Source organism: Grus americana, chromosome 16, assembly GCF_028858705.1.
Source record: "Grus americana isolate bGruAme1 chromosome 16, bGruAme1.mat, whole genome shotgun sequence".
NCBI classification, from domain to species: domain Eukaryota; kingdom Metazoa; phylum Chordata; class Aves; order Gruiformes; family Gruidae; genus Grus; species Grus americana.
This window is the reverse complement of record NC_072867.1, coordinates 16,748,576-16,768,770: the sequence shown is the minus strand read 5'-3', so window position 1 is coordinate 16,768,770 and position 20,195 is coordinate 16,748,576.

The following is a 20,195-nucleotide window of genomic DNA, read 5'->3' as shown; positions in this document are numbered from 1 at the left end:
CATCTCCCATGTCGGTGGGCAGAGACCAGGCTGGCACAGGGCACAGCACGGGTTGTTTGCCAGGCTGAAACCTGCACGTGCAGAGCGGGGACCATGCGAGACACGGTCTGTGTCCGCACACCCCGGGGCCTGGCCCGTGCAGGGGGGCTGCAGGGGTTTCGCCCATGGTGTTTGCTGTGCTGCCAGCAAGGGAGCCAGCATCCTCGCGGGTTTTCCTCGTCCCCAGTCCCAGTATGAACCTTGCCGAGCGCCCAGCCTGCAGAAGCACTAACAAGCTGAGTCCCTGGGTCTGGAGCTCTCCAGCTCAGCTGAGCGGCTGGGAACCCTTGGCTGCCCCTGGTGATTTTATGGACAGTGACGCATCTCTGGGCCCTGGTTCCCAGCCCTGAGGGTGTCCCCTGCAAGGACAGCCAGGTCCTCCCCGAGCCCAGGCTGGAGCATCACTGCCGGCTGCCGGGCAGCAGCGCCGGGCGGGTGGGGATGCACCAGCTGCAGCCGAGCAGGGATGCAGAGAGCAAACCCGCATCAGCTGTGCTCGTGGCTTAAATGCAAGTTGGGTGCAAGTCCCTCTCCCCAGTGCCAGTGTACAGAGGGCTGGGGCTCGGAGCAGAGGTGCTGTCGGTCAGCAGCAAGGTGGGTTTTCCCTGGTGCCTCTGGGGCACTGAGGCCTCAGCCCTTGGGGGGCAGGGGGATGGAGGTGCTGGGAGGACAGACCCCAGCTGGGGTACATCTGGGGCTCCTGGCTCCAGGCCCATGCTGAGCCGCCTCAAAATGCTCTGGGGCTCCTGTTTAGGACCCAGCCTTGTACATCCCCTCTGTGGTGCAAAGGGAGGCTCCTCTGAGGGGGTACGGGGGCAGGTGTGGGGTGCCAGGCTCCTGCCCCCCAAGCCCTCAGTGCACACGTGGGGCCAGCCTCCTCCCTGCGGCTTCCTTGGGAAGCTTCAGCCTCCTCCTCTGTGGTGCCTTGGGGGGGCTTCAATGGCAGGAGGAAGCGGAAAAATAACCTCGGCTTTAGACTTGGAAGCTGAGGTCTCCCGTGGCGAAGCTGAATGGTGGCTCTGAGGAGCGGTCTCCAGGCTCTGCTGGCTGGGGGGGCATTGCTGGTGAGTGGCAATATTGTCCCAGGGCAGAAAAGGCCTTTGTCCCCCTGAGATGGCAGAGCCACTCCAGCCTTTGGCTTTGGGAGCGCGCTGCCTCCCTGCTCTGCCTTACAAACGCCAGCGCTGAATGGGGGTTTTGAGCCTGAGGCCAGGCTCCGTTCCAGCCCCTTTGAGCGAGTGCCTGCGGGCACAGCTGGGGGCCCTTTCAGGAGGGAAGTCCTTGTTCCTTGTCAACAGAAGAAGACTTTGCACAGCTCAAAAATAAGCTCTCTATTGCCCGTTGGGGTTTGGAGGGGGCCAAGAGAAACAAACCCACTGCGGCGGGGATGGCAGGCAGCGGGAGGGGAGGGACCCCGCGGGCAGCCTGGCCGGGGTGCTGGGTGCCCCCAGGAGGCTCCTTGGCCAAGCACCGGGCTGGGGACCTGCAGATCACCTCTGCACCCCACCTCAGCATCCCTCGGCGATGTAATGCCCCTGCGTGGGCGATCGGTCACAGCACGGCTTTGCAGAGATGAGTCCCCGTGGCACAGCCCAGGGAGCCGTCCCGCCGTCGGAGCAAACGCTTCATCACGCAGCAGGGGTGAAGCCTGGGAGCACCTACCTGAGCCCGTGGCACCTTAATTCCCCAGCCATAAAACAGGTCATTGTTTTATCCTCTATGCATAATTCACAGCTTAATTGACTAAAGCTCCTCATGGCAGCACCCAGAGAGGCTCCCACCAGCTTCAGGCACCGCAGCTCTTCCAACTCACTCCAGTCCACGGTTAACAGCTCTTTACCAAGGCAGTAACGCCGGTCTGGCTGCCATATCCGTAACTCACTGCTGTCCAAATGTTTTTGAAGATTTTTCGGTTGTGATTTTCAGTTTTTTGTTCTGGCAGGATTTGCATCAGGCAAAGCAGGCAGGAGCAGTCGGCGTCTGAACTCCATGTCCGAGCCCCGTGGCCAGCCCATACCGACCATCTCTAGCAGTGTCTGGAGAAAACAGCCTGCTACACGCTGCCGGCTGCCAAAAGGTACCTGCTCCGCAGAGGCTTTCCCACCTGGGCCTCCCTTCTCTGCATTCATTTCAAAATTGGTATTCATGCCAGGATGCTGCTAGTATTTACTCATCGCATCCCATATAAATTGCAAGATAAGTTCCTCTGCACCAGATATTGTTACTGATATGGGAAACTGAATTTGTAAATTCATGAGTGCACAGAATTACGTTGTCCTATCTAGCAAACTTTCCTTGAAGAATAAAAAGAAGTTTTGTTAGTGGTTTTAAAGCGAGGCAAAGGGCAGGATGCCTTTAGCACTATCCTACCAGCCTCCAGAAAAAGGGATTTCTTTGCCTCTGCATTATTCTACACTTACTGTACCCTGCTTCTCCAGGAAGATGTCCTGGTTCTCTCACTTACACCAGCGTCTCCCTGTGCTTTTTGGAGTCCCCGGGCAGGAGGGCACAGCATCAGTGCTGAGCACCTCGAGCTGGGCAGGAACACCCCAGGGAGGGCTCGAGGTGTCTGTGGGACGGGCTGGGTACAGCCTGCAGACCTTGGCCCTCAGCACTGACCAGAGGTAAATATTTTTAATCCAGCTGGCCCAAATAATTTCCCCACAGGAATCTTTAAAAGCATTCTCTGAGGAGCTGATGCAATCAGCGTCTTTCGGTGATGCTGATTGTGAATAATCCATCCCTGAGATGCTGGAGAGAGCAGCGAGCACTGCCACGGCACCAGCGCCCGCGGAGGTGAGCCCAGCACAGGCTGGTGATGGCTAAAGTGAAAGGAGCAGTGAAATTAGGGGGGAAAAAGGAAAAGAAGGAAAGAACAGATTACAATTAGCACCAGTAACCATGGCATTATGAAAACCAGATTTTGTCAAACAGCTGATTGTAATCTTTGAAGAGATTATACATTTGATGGAGGAAGGTATCTGAATTGCTGTTATAGGTTGTCGTAATGTATTTGATGTGGTATCAAGCAGTATTCTCATGAAAAGCAGCATGATGCAGTATCAGTGCGGTGCATCTTAAGTGGGTTAAGAACCGGCTCATTGACAGATCTCAGGGAACAGCAATGAGAAATAATCTTCAAATGGAGGAATTATTAATGAGTCAGTTAAGAACTGGTGCTTAGCTCTGTCACTGCTTCACATTCTCACTTATGATCTGCAGGTAAATATAAAATCACTAGTGATTAGATTTACAAGCAGGAAATTAGCAGGCTGGTTAACTTGTGCGGAGACATGCAGTCATACGGCGCAACCCGGCTCACAGCGCGTGATGAATTATTAAACCCGACGTAGTCTAGCCAGTCAAATGCTAATTTCTGTGTCGTGAAACAGAGGGCCTCAGGATGGGGGACCCGTGCTCTGGGCAGCGGCGGGAGGGACTCGGAGGTCTGAGACACTGGAGGGTCCCTCTGCAGCGGCAAAAGCAGTTGGCATAACTCAGGGCAGAGACGCCCCTGTTGCAGCAGCAGCTCCCGCCGCTGGAGCGAGGAGCGGTGCTTGACTTAATCACAGCTTTGCAGAGAGGCGCTGGCAGCCCTCACGCCCAGTAAATTCCTGATGGGGTCTGTGCCCGGGCTAGCAGGGACGTACCTGCATCTCTCATGCTTCAGGCATCACCCAGGGAGCCAGCACCCATGAACCGGGAGACACGGGGAGCAGGACCGTGGCACCAGCTGGCAGCGGGTGGAGGCAGCAGCCCCATGAGGACTCCCCAGTGCCCAGGGGCTGGTTTTTCTCTGCAGGGGCTGGTTGCTCTCTTAGTGGGGGGAAAGGGGATTTGTTCTAAAGCTCTTGTCATGAGGAAAAAAAAAAAAAAAATCCATACTGTGCTGCTTTGCTCTGACCTGTCTTCCAAGCTGTGATGCTTTAATTGATTAGCTTGTAAGAGCTTGGCAGCAGAGCCCGTGCTTTGTTGGTAGCGTTTCCGCAGCTCCCGCAGGTGGAAAACCATTAACTGCCTCCAGACTCGTCCCTCTGCCTGCAAAGTGCCTTTGGGCAGATGCTTTTCAGTTTTTAAGAGAAAAGCCCCTAAAACACACAGTTCCCACAACTGTGGCTGGGTCAACCCTCGCGCTCTGCCTCAAGCTGGGAGGTCTGGATGCGTCCCCCGCACGTTGCCACCCCCACCACTGCGTGGGTACGCTGCCCGGTGCAGCAGCACTGTAAGGTCACAGGGATACAGGCCTATTTATTCCCAGAGATCTTAGCAAAATAATAATGTTTCACTCGTGCAGAGCTATTATCAAGGCTCTCTCTAACTTCGTGCTGCTGAGTGTGTCAGTATGATGAGGGGTTGGTAATAAACCTACCAGCAGTCACTAAGTGCTGCTATATAAATGCCTCCTCTGAAATAACAGTACTTTGGCTTCCAGCGTCTGCTCGGAGTCCTGCGAACAGGAGTTTTGTCGAGGCTGGAAGGTCCGTGTTGGCTCCCAGTGCTCTGTACAGCTGGTTATGGGGTCCAGCAGCTCCTTCCCTCCATGCCAGCTCCGTGGCTCTGTGCTCCCGGCAGGATCTGGTCACGGCTCCATGCAGGGCTTTGCTCCGAGCAATTCGGAAGGTGGGTGGTGAGCCTGGCTCTGCCGCAGCGGCTCCGGCACCGTGCCACGGCAGCCGGCGTGCGAAGGCATCGGGGCCCCAGCCCCGCGGTCCTCCCCTGTTTGCGGAGGCGGCAGCGCCTGGGGGGTCTCTGTGGGGATCCAGGCACGACTCGGAAAGGCAGAAGGGAGGTTGGGGAGGAGGGAGGAGCAGGCGGACTGGAAACAACATGTGTGGGGCCCTGGCAGGGCTTCAGCATCGCAGTGTGTGTGCGTGTGCATTCGCACGGTGGGAGATGTAGCGCAAGCTGAAATGAGATTAGCTAATGTACTGCAAACACAAACCATCTAGTAAGGAAATCTCGCTCTCCAACAAATGCGAATCTTTATGCCTAGTTTACTGGGTAATGGTGCCCATTAACCCCCGTGCCCTGCCTGCTGGGGAGGGGAGGGAAGGCAGGCAGGGGGCTTTTGCCAAATGTTTGTGCAGGGAACGGTCCCTGGGCTGAAAGCACCCGGCGTTGTTTCCTGCAGCTCCGGCACGTTGCAGGCAGCGCCTGTGCCCCTCCGAAAGGACCTGCCTCTCGCTGCCTCTTCGTGGCACGCGCTTCCCGGGTTCAAAGAGCTGCTGGCCGTGGCCCTGCCCGCATGCTGCCTGCCTGCCCGTGGTGCGGGCTGAGCTCGTGCCTGCAGCCTGAGCTACGGACAGGAGCACGCACTATTTCTCCAGGCACATCTCGCGTGGAGCGAGGCCACGGTGCCTCGCAGGATGGCGGCCAGCCGCCCAGGAAGCAGAGCCGCAGGGCCCCCGGGCTGGCGTGCAGCCGCCGATAACCAGTTGCATCCCCCGGTTCCTTCGTTACAATTAGCGTGAAGCCACGTGTTTTCAGATGACGCTCTTGGCCAGGCTCTGAGCTGCTTGGCAGAGAGAAGCAGTTGTCATGGAAGGGGCTTTCGCAGGCTGCAGGCTTGCTTTTAACCTCCGGTACGTACAAGCCCCAGAGCAGAAAGGTCTCTTCAGACATGTAGCTGCACTTGTAACGTGGGTGATGGTGACAACTGCAACAGGAGAGATTATTTCTCCTCCTCTCCCTTATATGCATGTGTCCCACAAGAGGACGAGCTCTTTGTGGGGAGCAGAGCAAGGGCTCGGAGCCAATGTTAAACGCCTCTGTGCCTGCATCGCTCCGTGTGGGAAGAGACCGGTCGTTGCCCTGAGGCTGTGGGCACGCAGGAGCAATTGGATTCACCCTCGTTCAACCTCAGGGCTCCCTCCTTGCCCCACCCCATGGCCAAGCCCAGAGAAGCTGTGCGCAGGGTTTCTGTGCACATCCTTGCTGCTGACACCCCGCTCCCGAGCCTGCCGCTGCTGCCTCGGGCACCCGGCGATCCATATCGCTTCTGCTGCCTGCCATGCCCAGCTGACCTCAGCCCTCATCTGGCTGCAGGAGGAACCCGCTTCCACCCCCCGAGGAGGCAGCACAGGCTGACGGCATCCTGGGACCTGGCGTTGCCCTCGCACCTGGCAAAGGGCTCGGGGCTCTCCGCGGGGTCTGCAGCAGCACCGCTAATAAACCCTGCAGCTCCACCGCCGTGCAGCTTTATTACAGACCCAGCTCAAGGCAAGGGCCGGGGGATCGTTGCAGAGGAAGGACGCTAGCTGGTGTTGGCGTGGGCACACCTCCACTGCCCACTCGCTGTGTCACCTTGTCCCACCAGGCACAGATGGAGGCAGTTCCCGATCGGGCGATGCCAGCCCCGGTACCGCCGTCTGCTGCGAGGGCTGGGGATCCCAAAGCCCCCTCGTGAGCAAGAGGCTGGAGCAGAGCGTGCAGGGGCACAGCAGACCCTGTGAAGGGATGGTCCCCGGCCGTGGCATCCCTCCATGCTGAGGAAGACAAGCACGGGGGTGCAGCACGGATCTGGCCGCTTGCAGCCCGGCGGGTTTAGCTGCCCATCGGGGAAACACAACGTTTGGGATCTGTTCTGCAGTGCCTTGCCCAAAAGGCTCAGCACCTCTGCACAGCTCCTACCCTACTTCCAGCGCTGCAGAAGGGGTTTCCAGTTGCAGCTATTTGCTGTGCAAAGCAAGGAGCCTGCTGCGGTTATCAGCAGAGCGACACGAGCGCGGTCAATGGCAGCTCAGCTCTTTTTGGCCCCTGGGGAGATGTCCTGCCCAGGCCTCTCGCCCCGAGGTTGCACCAAAGCACGTAGCTGCTCGGGCTGCAGCTCAGGCAGGGCTGGGATATCGGCTCTGTGCTGGTGGGCGGCTGGGAGAGTGGGGAAGGAGTGGTGTCTGCAGGTTAAAGTTCGGTGATGTTATTGCAGACATGACTGCTGAGCTCCCTGGAGCAGCCGCAGGGTTAATAGAATAAACCAGTGAAATTTGTAAAACTTTCCTGAGCACCCAAGAGATCAGTTTTTGCTTCGTGTTTGGCAGTAGAAGCAGATACTGTTCCGCTTTCCCCTGACTTAGCCATAAGGATGACTTAGTGAGGACTATTTTTGACTCCCAAGAGGTTTTTATATGCCTGGGCAAGGCTCCGTGGGTAAGGCACGCGGCACGCAGCCCGGGCTCCCCACGCACTCGCTGGCTGCCGAGCCCTCCGTGTCCTGCTGTTGATGATGTCCCTTCATAGAAAATACCCACGGGGTTTGGTCTGCGCTTCTGTATCGTTACCAGCTAGGACTAGGATGGAGTTGGGGATACATCTCTGGAAACCTTAACGCATCCTACACGGACTCGTTTTTTGCAGGATCCTCGCACAGGAACTGTGTGGAGTTAGCGGGGGAGCAACTGGCCGCAGCAGCTTCAGACACAAAGAGATTGTCCCGGGGCTGCGTCTGGCCTCGGGCTTCAGCCACTCCTGGGGCAGGTGCCCTTGAAGGAGGGAATGGTGATGCAGTGCTGCTGCTTGGCCAGGGCACAGGGTCTCCCCAGCTGCTTTTCTTCCCTGTGTTTTGGGGAACGATGCCCACCAACTGTGCAGAACCAGCTCTGTGCCAGGGCAGCCCAGCAGTGGATGTCTCTCAGATATCTCCAGGAATAACGGCGTCCTGCTGATCCCCGTGCAGCACCACCACCTCTCCTCCAAAGCACAGCCCTTGTTTTCAGGAAACCACCCCTGAGCTTTCCCTCTCCCTGAGGTCTGATTATCGCCCATCAGCCCAGCGTGGTCGCAGTGGGATGAGGCTCCAGCCCTGCACAGCTCGTGGGGGGCAGAGTGCAGGGGCATGGCACGGCACAGCAAGGCATGGCACAGCACAGCATGGCATGGCACGGCACGGCACGGCAGCCCCTTTTCCCTGCGGGCCGGAGGGATGTGGTCTGCACAGCCTGCCTGAGCCCAACGAGCTAACAACGTGGTGGAGGATTTGAAATGGAAGAAGCCTCCTGACAGCCCACATATAGGTCTAATAATTTACTATAACTGCTTTTATGGCAGACCGTAAAAATCTAAAATAAGGCTGGGAATTGTCAGAGAAACCCACATGGAGCTGAATTTCTGCATAACCACAGGTTTTTAAGCTCCAGCGCCTTCCTCTGGAAAGCCTCAGTCCCCGGGTCCCTGGGGTGTGCTGGGGACCAGCCCTGCAGGAGAGTCCTTTCGCTTGCATAAACGCAGTTTCACATCAGCGCTGCTGCCCAAACCCCGAGATGTCCCACAGGCTTCCTCGGTACCGGTGATGGACGGTTGATTGATGTGGTTACGGATGGGGCTGGACCAGGAGATCTCAGGTGGTCGCATCCAACCTGAACGATTCCGTGATCCGAAAGGTCCCCGCTTCAAGTCCGGAGGCTGAAGAGCAGCTCCTCGCCTTGCACCCTCCGGACCGTCCCCCCGCTGTCCCCAGCCTCTCCCTGAGGACCAGCATCCCGGGGGATGCAGACAGGGATTTTGTTTCCCAGGCCCGAGCTCTCCAGTCCCTTCTCCATGGCACAGGGAGAATATCGTCTGTCCCTGGAGGGTGACGTTAAACACTGAGGTGATTCTGCCTCTGAGAGCTAACCCTGAGCAGTAGTTACTGCAATTACTCTGAGTGCCACCGGATGATACTCGGTAATTACGTGGCTCTTTCATCTGGGGATCTCTGAGCACTTAGTTGATCAATTAATTAGAATTTGCAGCAGGCTTTCGCCCCAGCACAGGATGCCGCCGGATCAATAGTCCCTCTCCAGAGATGCGGCCGGCTCTGAACAGCGCGGCCGTGCTGGCACGATGCCTGCCCCTAGAGCCGGAGGGCAGGAGAGGGGTGGGGGGCCGGGGGGGCCGGGGTGCCAAGGCTCCCTAGGGAAGGTGGAGGACGAGGCCATGAAAATCTCGTGGGTGAGAAGTACCAGAGAGAGCAGTTTGAGTCCCTGGCTTTTCTCCCAGGAAGGAAGGAAGAAGTTGGGAATTTCGTTGGCTTTTTTGTTTGTTTGCTTGGGCTGCGGCTGCAAACGTGCCCCTGAGCCTGAGCCTGGTCCCAATCCTAATCCTGATCCCGCAGCTCTGAACACGGCATCGTGAGCACAAATTCCTTCCTGAACATCTTGCTGCCTGCAGTCAGTGGGGTGCAGGAGGGTCCCCTGAGCTGCTGCCACCCTTCAAAGGCTTCATTCCTCTGCTGCTGGGGGTGGCTGGGAGAAGGACTCCTCATCATCCTCGCTGCCCCGAGACACGCTTACTTCCAAAGCTTTGGGCACAGCATAAACTGCTGCCGTTCGGAGGAGTCCTGGCAGGAGCTTTGCTGTTAGCAGAGTGTAAATCTCCTCCTGACAAGGAGTCTGGCTGGGCCCAAGTCCGGATTTATAAATATGAATAAGATGGAAAGCAGCATTTCCCTCGGGGCACGCAGGAATGGAAACCACGTGTCCTCCTGCCCAAAAATGCACCTTTGCATCATTTCCTGCCAGGAGGAGAAAACTCCCCAAGTTCAGGGGTTTTTTGGTACCTGGGGAAAGTGTTTATTGGTCCCGTGGGGTTCATCTTTCAGACACCCTAATAAATGACCCCGTCCCTGCAGCCCAAAGCAGGGCTGGGGAGGCGCAGGCAGGCGCTGGGGCAGGGTCTGCAAGACGCTTTGCTGGGAGGCTGGGAGGGAAGAGGGCTGCCAAAAGCTGCGGTTCCATGGCAGACCCACTGAAGGATGGGTTCGGATGGGGAAGGTGGCTGGGCTCTGTCCCTGGCCGGTGTGCCCTGCGGGGGCTGGCCCAGGTGGATACAGGGGTTTCTGGGGTGTCGGGAGCCAGCCGATGGCCAGCCGTGCTAACAAGCTCACGGAGCTTCTCCCTTCTTACTGCAATGACTTTTTCCTCCTAGAGTTATCCTGCATTAAGCTAAATGACACGACTGGGGAGTTCTCTCTCTTTAAAAAGATTTTTCCATTGCATTGCTGCAATATGAACTCTTCGGAAATGCAAGAGTGAAAACCAACTTGGAACTGAATTCAAGCATTTGCAGCCTGTCCCTGCTAGAAGAGCTGCAGGTCAGACCGTCCCTGTAACAATTCATTGCTGGAAATGGCCAGTTGCAGGCAGAGAAATGTGTCCTCCCCTCCAGGACCCCCCCACGGCTCAGCCGAGCTGCCCTCATTCCCCTCCTGCTATGGCCAAAGGAGATGCATCACTTCTCAGCCTGACATCGTTTTCCTGGCTGCCGTCGGCAGACGCATCCTCTCCCCTGCGCTACCTGGCTGGCAGAGCCGTGGCACGGTGCCTTCCCGCTGAGCCCGTGGCTCCCAGCCCCTCTTCCCGACACCGGTGGGGGATGGCGGCACACGGTGCGGAGGGAGGGGAAGCAGAGCCGAGTCGGGGGGCTGGGCTGGAAGCGGGACAGGTTTCGCTTGCCCTGGTAAGGTGCCCTGCGCACTTGGCTGTCCTTCCTTCCAGGCAACCTCTCAGCCCAGATGGAGAGTGCCATAAGGAGTTTTGTTTCCTTCCCAAAACACACGACACATTCTCTGCCTGTCTAACAAGGTGTCTGCGCAGGGCTGCGCGACGTGGCGCAAGGCACAATCGACTCTGCAGGAATCATTCATGCTCCTTCCCTCAGACTCTGCGGTGGGGAGCGATGGGCAGCTCTCTGCCCCCGCGTGCCTCGTGTCCAGCTGGAGCAGAGCCGCACCCCACGTCTCGCCCTCGGCGACGCTTTGTGGATGCATGGCATGCTGTGCCCAGAAGGCACCGTGCATCTGCTCCGCAGCAGACGTGGTGCCGTGCTGCACAGAGCATGCGGGGGATAACTCGGCTACGCCAGCGCTAGCCCCGGGGCTGATGCAGACGTGCACGGCGAAGGGCTGTGGGGAAACGGCAGCGGGGCCAGGCTGTGACTGCCTGGGCTCCCCTGCGGGGCGGCCACTGCCGGACCACCCTTTGCTTAGCACCGGAGAGCAGCACAGGGGAGGCTTTGGAGCTGAGGGGCAGGTCTGGGACGCAGCCTGGCTGAGGATGCTCACCTCCGCCTGGGGCTCGTTACTGGGAGCCATTAAAAAGGGCTGGGGCTGCTCCTCCCTGGAGCTGGCTGAGCTGATGCTGTGTAAATGGTGTGTAAATGCTGTGTAAATGGTGTGTAAATGCTGTGTAAATGGTGTGTAAATGCTGTGTGCTAGCAGTGCTAGGGAGAGGGTTGCTTGCTAAAAGCAGCCCAGGGGTTGCTATCCTGCGCGTGTCCTGGTGCTGGGTACCAAAGCCTGCTCTCTGCAGCAGGGAGGGCAGGGCAGAGCTTGGGCAGCAGCACTGGGTATCCCACCCCGCTTCGCAGCAATGCCCTCACACGCTCGCTGGAGTCTCTGCTCCCTCGGTGGGCGGATGGGGAGGCAGAGCAGCACGCTGGGCTCTGCAGGGACAACGTGGCAGGGTGGGAGCCCTGGCTGCCTCCTCCATGCATGGGTGGGAAGGGTCTTGGAGCAAACTCGGGGTGCTCGGGGCTGGCTGTTCCCCCTGCCATAACCAACACCCAGAGCAGTGTGGGACTGTCCCCAGCAAGTGCTTGGCTTCCCACGGGGGTGCAGTGGGCTTATGCCAGGCTGGGGCCACCCCAGGGCTGGGGTCTGTGTGGGGTGCTCTGCTGCCCAGCTCCAAGCTGTGGGGTTTCAGTTTGGTGCTGTCTTCTTGGGGCCATCTCTCCCCATAGGCATGTCAGCAAGTGGCTTGTTATAAAACACAGCTGCAAGTGTCTTAAACCTCTCTTTTATTTCTAAAAAATAGCCCTGCTCAGTCCACGGGAGGTCCAGCTCACACGGCTCCCACCTTTTCCCTGTGACAGGAGCCGGAGGATGGCTCACCGCCTGCCTGTGTCCCGGCTGGTCCCTGCTGGTCTCACCGGCCCAGGGAAGATCAGACAGCATCTTTCCAAGGTCAGATCCATCCCACGGGAGAAGTGCTTGTTTTTGAGAGGGGTGGTAGTTTCTGATCCTAATGACCTGCCCGTAGCATCCCTGTGCAAAAGGACTGATTTGAGACCCAGGAAAAGGCTGGTGAAGGCTCAGGGCAGAAGCGGCGCTGTGCTGTTTAAGCCCCCTGCCATAAAAGCAAAGTTTTGTACCGACATCTTCAATACATTTGTTCCTCTTGCTGTGCCGGAGCCCGTGTGCTGCCCCGGGCTTGGTCAGGGCTCAGCAACGATCACACGTGTTGTCCGTGGTGAACGCAAAGCGCGCGTGCAGCTCCGGCACTGCCCAGAGTTGTTTGTCTTTCTGCCTGCGTGCCGAGATTGTCCCCGAGCGCGTCTCTGCGTGCCCGGGTGTGGGTGCTGCAAGCTCCTGCCTTGGCAAAAGCCCGAGGGATTGGGATGGGGAAGAGGATCTGAGTGCAGGTCAGGGAGGGGGTGGCTGCGGGGATGCCGGGGCACCGGGGCGAGCCGGTGCTGGCGGAGGGAGGAGCCACCAGCCGGGATTTCTCCGGCACTTAAAAGCCGACTTCACGTTCTCTGTTATGAAACACAGCCATGATTTTTGCTTTACAAGTGTGATTGCTTATAGCAGCATGAAACTACAGCCAGAACTGATCAGCCTGGCAGCAGATAAGGGAAGCTGTCAAGTGTGGCAGTGTGTTATTACACAGGGGGATCGGAAGGAGGGAGGCTGGCAGCCCCCAGACAAGCCAGCTCCAGGACGAGCTGCCTCTCCAGGCTATTCGAGGGGGGGTGGCGGTGGGGGTCCCGGGGGGGATGGCTCCGCTCACCGCTGCAGGGTTAGACCTGGCAGTGATGGAGATGGGGAGGCCGGAGAGAGCTGGGCAAGATGTGCACTCAGAGAGGCTCAAATTTGGAATAACCGTGTGGCCTGCCCAGTCCAAAGCATACTCAGTCTCTCATGTGGGGGACTCCAGCTCTGCATGCCTTGATTGAAATGATTTTGTGTTAATTAGCGTCGTCCCCTCGGCAGTGCTGTGCCTGCCCTTATCCCAGGTTGGAAGATGCTTCCACGCAACCTCCCCTCAGGCTCTCAAACTCTTATTTTGAGTTTTTGGCTCAGCGACTCAGGCCCTCTGATGAGCCATACAGCTGCTGGGGGCTTTGCCCCTTCCAGCCTGGGTCTGAGGATGATGAGAGGATGAGCTGCGTAAGCCTTCACACCTGGAGCCAAGGGCTTGAGTGTGTAACACCAATAATGTAACCTCTGTAACCACGGACAGTGACTTTTCTCTTATGGCTCTCCAAAAATCAAGACTTTTTGTAAAGCCTTTGCATTTGCTTCCTTTTCTGTGCATGTGGCACATGCCCCTCCTTAGTGCCATCTCTGTTCTGTGCCTGCAAAGCCCCCCGTGACCGTCAAAAGCTCCCCTGTGCGCAAGAGCCCTCCAACATCCTCAAAGAGCCGTTCTGCCCAAGGCGGGGGCTGCCCCTCGGGTTAGCTCCCGGTCCCGTTCCCCTTCTTCTGGTAGAAGCCCCGATGGTGTGAGGGGGCTGAGGGGGAGGGCAGCGCACGGGGGATCGCTGCCCTGAATGCCTTCAGCTCTGGGCAGGCACAGAGGGAGCTGCACACCTCTACCCCCACTGCTGGCCCTCTCCTGCTCTCCCTCTTGGTGTGCGGCTCGTGTGCCCCAGTGCCTTGAGGAACACCTCAGTGCCCGTTGCTAAGCCTGGCTGTTGGAAAAGGGGCTGCCCAGCGCCCCCGAACCTCGAGGAATGCGCCACCTTCATATGGTCCATGGCTCTGCCCTGAAGCTGGTGGGCTCAGGCTGGTCCTGCCATCGCCTGTTGGACTGGGACATGCCCAGGGGTTTGTGTTCCAGCCCACCGGCACCAGGGCATGGGCTCTGCTCCCCCTGTGCCGGGGCACTGCCGATGGGGCGGGGGCTGGAGCCCCTTTACAAGCAAAGGCTGGCAGCGGGGCAGGCAGGAGCTCCCCGTGCCCTGGCCAAGGCTGCTCCTGCGCTCGGCAAAACTCAGCGCTCGTTGAACAAATCTCTTTGGGGATTGCTGAGCCTGTGCTTCAAGGATGTTACGGAGCGATGCTTGCACGCTGTCACAAATTGCTATTTACACGTGAACTTGCAATGGTGTGTGGTCCCTGTGGCTGTCGTCTTCAAGGTGCAGTGCCAGGCTCCACACCGGAGAACTGTGTTGCTACCGATGCTGCTCTGTGCAAGCTTCCTCTCGGCTCACAGCCATGTCCCACACCTCCTTAAAAACCAGTCATTCCTGGCATTTTCTCACTTTCGTAAGCTCTTTTCCACTCTGAAAAAAAGGTCTCAGTTTACTCATCACTGCTCTAATTCCATGTGCAAACTGTGGGTGTTGATCAGAGGTGGGTTAGCGAGACCCAGGAAGGATTCCTGGCGGAACGAACGGTGGTTTCCAGCAGAAATGCCCGTGCGTGCTGGGTGGGATTGATTTCACGGTGCAGAAGGCACCTGTCAGGCAGCCCCTGCCTGTCCTCCCGCGGTGTGCAGCACTGTGGAAAATGCACTTATTCGCATATCAGACTGATTCTCTGCGGCTCGAGCCTTCCAGGTATTTCTGGTCCCTCCCCATCTTGCCATCTGCTTTCACCCCCTTTCATCCCGCTGCCCTTCTGCCTTCCCGTTTCTGAGCTGCTCAGCTTCCCTTCCCTCGGTGTTTTTCAAGAGAGAAAATAAACAAGCCGAGGGATGGCACGGGGCTGGTACCACCGTGGGGCTGGGGGATCATTTACCGAGAGACTGCACCGTGTCAGCCTGACCTTTTCAGTATGCAGCCTCCAACGGCCCTGGCAGAGGCTGCTCTCTGCACGCAGCTTTCCCCGCGCCGCAGCGCTGGCGCTGCTGGAAACGGGGCACAGCCGGAAAGGTGGCTCATCCCGGGGGCTGGGTTAAGGGTCTCTGCTCAGAAAGCCTTGAGCACCGCGGCACAGCAGCAGACCCGTCCTGGGCCCAGCCGTGCCGTGCTGCACCCCAAGTCGCAGAGGCGAGGGGGTCGGGGGGCTCGGTGCAATGCTGCTCTGGGGAGCAGTCGGTGCCTCTGCCTTCGCCTTCAGACGCTGACGGATCCCTGTGACTGATGGCTGAGTCTTTCACCTTGAACCATGCTGATAGCTTAAAAAAACCCCCGTGATGGATGGTCTCATTAAACAGGGGTGCACTGCGAGGGAGAGGAGCGAATGACTTACTGCTTTTGCTGGAAGCTTTGCTGGCAGCGCGGGGCACGATTCATTCCCTCTTCCCCAAAGCCAGGGGAAACGGCAGGCGCGTTCAACGCCTGCAACACGGCTTGCAGGCACCGCTGGCTGCTGCGCACGTGGGGTCCCCGGGGCACCGGGAGGAGGTGCCAGGCAGGGCTGGGGTGCAGCCAGGGCTCAGGTGCCTGTTGAGGCAGGTTGCTCTCAGCTGCAGCGAGACATTTCCAGCTCTGAAGGGCTTGGTGGCTGTGTATCCACTCCCCAGCTGGCCACGCAACGCGTGCTGGCCACGGCTGCTGCTGCAGACCCCCCCGCCGCAGGGGTCTGAGCTGCACGGGGGCTGTCACGGAGCTGGAAGTGTGCGTGCAGCCGGGGATGACACCTCGTTGTGCTGGACAGCCATCTCCACGCTCGAACATTCATGGTTATTTCAGACGCACGTGTTCACAGCGTGGATATCTGACAAGGTGATGATCCAATACATGAGTGGGAAGTATTTTGATTTTTCTTTCTGGGATTATGTTTCTTTTCTTGGCACGCTTGAAGAGTGTCTGTTGTAGGGGTGTGGAGGATGAGCAGGCTGTCCCAGGGGTGCCTGGATGCAGGTTTTGGCAGGTGATCGGGGCTACAGAGACTCGGCGTGAGCGGCCCCTGAGCAGAGATTGACTTCGTCCTTCGTCACTGCTGGGCTTTTGCCCGCCTGTCTGGGATGCTCCGGGGCTCCTGGCCTTGGTGGACCAGAAACACCATTTTGATTTACTCAGGTTTGCTTGGTCTTGAAACAAAAAGTTAAAGGGAAAGCGAGAGCTTGAGGAGGGAAAGGTTCTTGGCTGTGTTAGGAGGAAGATTGTCGGTCTCCAGCTGGCTGTGGGATCGAGGACTGCATTAGTATTGACCTCAGGTATGGTGAGCAGCAGAGATTTCCTAACTCAGCACAAGGCCGTGCTCGACTCTACGTCTTGCCTAACACTGTGTGCATCAATAGCACCTGCCTTGCAGGAGTGTTCAGGGGCTTGATTAATCAATGCCTGCAAAAATGCATTCATACTCAGAGATGAACGACGCTTCGTCAGTATGAAACACTATTATGGCTGTTAATTGTGCATCATGCACAAACGTGGCATCTGTAATCATCTCATGCAAAAAAAATGTTCTGCTGAGCAGGATCCCAGCTCCTCAGCTCTGGTCTTGGGGACACACTGAGAGGCACTGGGGAAATAAAGCTGTCCTGCCCGGGCAGCAGGCTTCGTGCGTGGGGAAAAACAGCAGCGAGGGAGCACCGGCGCTGCCCTGGGGAGGGGTGGTTGTTGCAGCAGCGCGGCAGGAGAAGGGCTGGCGTGCACCAGCCCCCGGTGCAGAGCAGCCCCGACCGGCCCATCGCTGCGTTTCCCGGTTCTCTGCAGCTGCGAGGTCCTTACGCTGCAGCTCTGCCCGGCTCAGCAACTCAGCCCCGTGTTGGGCTTAAGTCAGAAAGAACAGGAACCGGTTGTAAAGTCTCGTGCCACTTGCGGGAATGAATTATCCAGAAAAATGCAGGCTCTTCCCCTCCGTGGGCTCCCAAACTGCTTCTTCGGCTTTGATATGCTTTTTCTGCAAGTGAGCAGAGCCAAAGTGAACGTGAAATCAGCACCTTCTTCCCTCAGGAGTTCTTTCTCTTTAGGCTTCACTTGGTGTTATAATGATCCACTCAATCTCAGGAGGCTCCAAATACTTATTAATTAATGCAATGATTGGGTGATTTGGCCATGATTGGAGCTGTCTTTCACAGGGAGAAAGAAAAGCGTATTCCTTTCTTATTTTTTCTAATGCCTGGCTTTCTGATGGCACGCCGCTCCTCCACCGCAGAACACAATGTAAAAGCAGGGTGACTCACAGTCAAGGATTTGTATTCAGTATCAGTTCAGATTACATTAGCTTTGCCTAATGCCTTAGCAATAAAGTGCCTCTTCATTGTATAGCTGCAATTTATTTCAGTTCCTGGGTTGGTACAGAACAAACATCAGTCATGCTGCAACACGCGTGCCCTGCGACGGGAGCAAGCGGTGGATGTTTGCTGGTCTCGGAGGCGGTGGAGGATGCAGCCGGTGTGCTGGCTGCCTCGCCTCCCGCTCCCGGCAGGAGCTCCGTGCCGGCTGCTGCCGCTGCCCAGCGCGCTCTGATGGCAGACGGGCTCTTTAACACGGGCAGTTTTTAAAGCCATCGCTTTAAAAGCCAGGGCAGAGATGTCTGTGGAGGAGAGTGGCCAGGCAGAGTCAGGCTGGGGACGCGCGGCTGGCGAGAGCCCTCGTTACCCGTTTGTACAGCCGCGAAACCCGCCCGGGGCTGCGGGCTGGCTTGCCGCTTCCAAAAGCAGCGGGCTGTTCCCCCAGCGAGGTGTGCGACTCCGGCTCAGCCCCGGCGCTGGGCGCTTCGCTCCAGGAGCAGTTTCTTTAATCCCCTTGTGACAGGCTGCAGGTCCCGGGGCAGCGTTTCGGCCCCTCGTGTCCCCAGAGCCACGCTCCCTGCGGTGCACAGGCTGTGGCTGCTGCCTCGCAGCGCTGAACCAGGGCTTTTGCTGGGGTTTGAAGCCGTCTGCGTGCCCAGAGCCCTGCTCTCCCTCCAGCCTGGCTCGGCTGCGTGGCCTTCGCAGGAGAGCGGCAGGTCCCCGAGCCGATGGCGTTCGGGTCGCTTCCCTGCTGCAGACGCTGTTTTTTCCCCTCTGGCCAGCCTTACCTCGGGTGCCTTTCCCACTGGGCTTCTCCCTTGGGTGCAAATGCCTTTGCAGAATGAAAGACATGCAGAAAAAAGCAGCAAAGAGTGCTGAAAGCACAGCTAATTCCGTGTTTCTGCACTGGCTGCAGATGCTTGGCAAAGGTTTCTTGTGCTGGGGCTTTGGCAGCTCAGCACCGCCGGCAGAGCCGAGAGCAAGGGCGAGGGGATGGCCAGGATTTCTTTTTTTAGTGGGGATGCAGAGGTCTGGGAAAATGGAGCATTTCCCTTTGATGCCCTTGTGAGACCCAACAATTACTCACATGAGCAGCAGTCAGTAAGAGTCTTATCTTTATTTACTCGATGACTTCGTGATGCCGGTGTGGAACAGCTCTGAGGAGGGGGAGCAGGTCCTGGACCACTTCCACGAGAAACTGGCTCTGGTGAGAGGAGGGTTGAGCAAGTCGTCAATGCTTTATGTCAGTCCCCTGCGCAGGGCGGAGGTCCCCCACGTGCCTCGCACAGATGGAGGCACCGGTCTTGTCGAAGGAGGAAACGGATCTCCGTCTCGCTCAAAGAAACTGCCAGAGATCTTCCTTATTGCTGAAGAAACAGCCCCTTGCACGTCATCCTGTGTCGCGGTAGGTGTTGCGTGGTCTCATCGTGTTTGTTTGTCACCCAGCCAGAAAGCAGGAGTGATGCCGTGTCTGTGCACAACCACTTGCACAACGCAAGTAGGAAGCCATGAGTAATCCCAGCCGAGCTCTCTGCGAGCATCCCCTGACCTGGAAATCATCACGGCGGCCGTCTGATGAATACCCACAAATGTCAAAGCCACCCACCCAAACCGGGAGCCTGGTGCTCAGCGGTTCACCAGGTGGTGACACAAAATCCCACACAATATGGCGATGAAGGGCAGGACTCCAGGACCGGGCTGGGACGGATGGCCCCGGGATGGGGTCGTTAAGGCCAGCACCAGCTGAGTGATGCAGTCTCTATTAATTAGCCTGTGCAGTACTAGCGGTGCAGTGCTGGTGCTACCAGTGTCCCTGGGGGCTGGGTGCCCGGGACACACTGCTGGTGTCAGCAAGCTGGGAACAGAGCTGTCCTCGCACACGGCGCTGAGCTAGTAATGACGCTGCAGTTGGCTGGAGACGTCATTAGCGGTGACATATAATTGCTGAGAACACCTCGGGCTTGCAGCCCCGTGATTGCAAGCAAGGCTGGATCCGTGCCAGCACTGGGCACTGCAGCAGCAGCCGGCGCGTGCCCGGCTCAGGATTGGGGTGCCCCCCAGCACCGTGCCCGGTACCCGGAGCTGTGCCATCCCCCTGCTCGCAGTGTGCACGGTGCAGTGCATCAGCAGCTCCCTCGGCTTTCCTGACCTTCACCTCCCACCGGCTCTCCTGTGACCGTTTTCAGCCCGTTAACCCAGAAGAAGCACCGTGGGGCTGGGCGATTGCCCGTGCTCTGCTCTGGTTACCAAGCCAGAGCCCTGGGGGGTGCCCCGTTGCCCCCCCCACATCTCTGCCGTCCCTTGGAGGGTGTCTTGGCCACCCCTCGCATGCCGGCGTGTGCCCGTGGGGCGGCAGTGCCGGCAGCCGCGGGGAGAGCAACAGGGACGGAGCGGGGCAGGGATTTCCCCCGGTGCTTCCTGGGCTGCCTCTGCCGACGGGGATGGGAGCGGGGATCCCTGATCTCCCCCCAGACGCAGCGTTACTCCCACTAAGGAGCTTAAGCCACGGGCCCCAACGCTAAACCTATTAGCACTGGCAGCGGCACCCGGGATCCGAGCGGCTTGCTGCCGAAGGTGCCGAGGGCGATTCTGCGGGATTAAGAAACGGCTCGAGCTGTCGGACACGGTTGCCTTCCTGCAAGGTTTGGGTGCCGCTGGAAAGCAGCTCAAGAGCCACGTTTGCTGGGACCACTGGTGAGCTGGTGTCCCATGGGAGCGGGGGATCTGGGTTACTTGATAAGTTAACTGCCATCCAAGAAAAAATACATTTTAATACAATTAAAGGCGATGCTGCAATCTAGAGAGAGAAAATATAGGCCATGCTCACAAACTGGGAGGCTGCGTCCCGGAAAACATCAAATGTGAAAGTAATTTAGAGGGGAAAAAGCAACTCAATGGGCACGCTTAGGGCTGCGCTTTGTGATCCGCTTCTAACGCCCGCGTTGTGCCGGAGCAAACAGCCGCCGTGTGTGGCTGGGGGGGGTTTGCCGTGGTCCTGCCACACTTGTGGGACCCAGGGGGATATTCCAGGCAGGTCTGGGAGCTGTGGTTAAT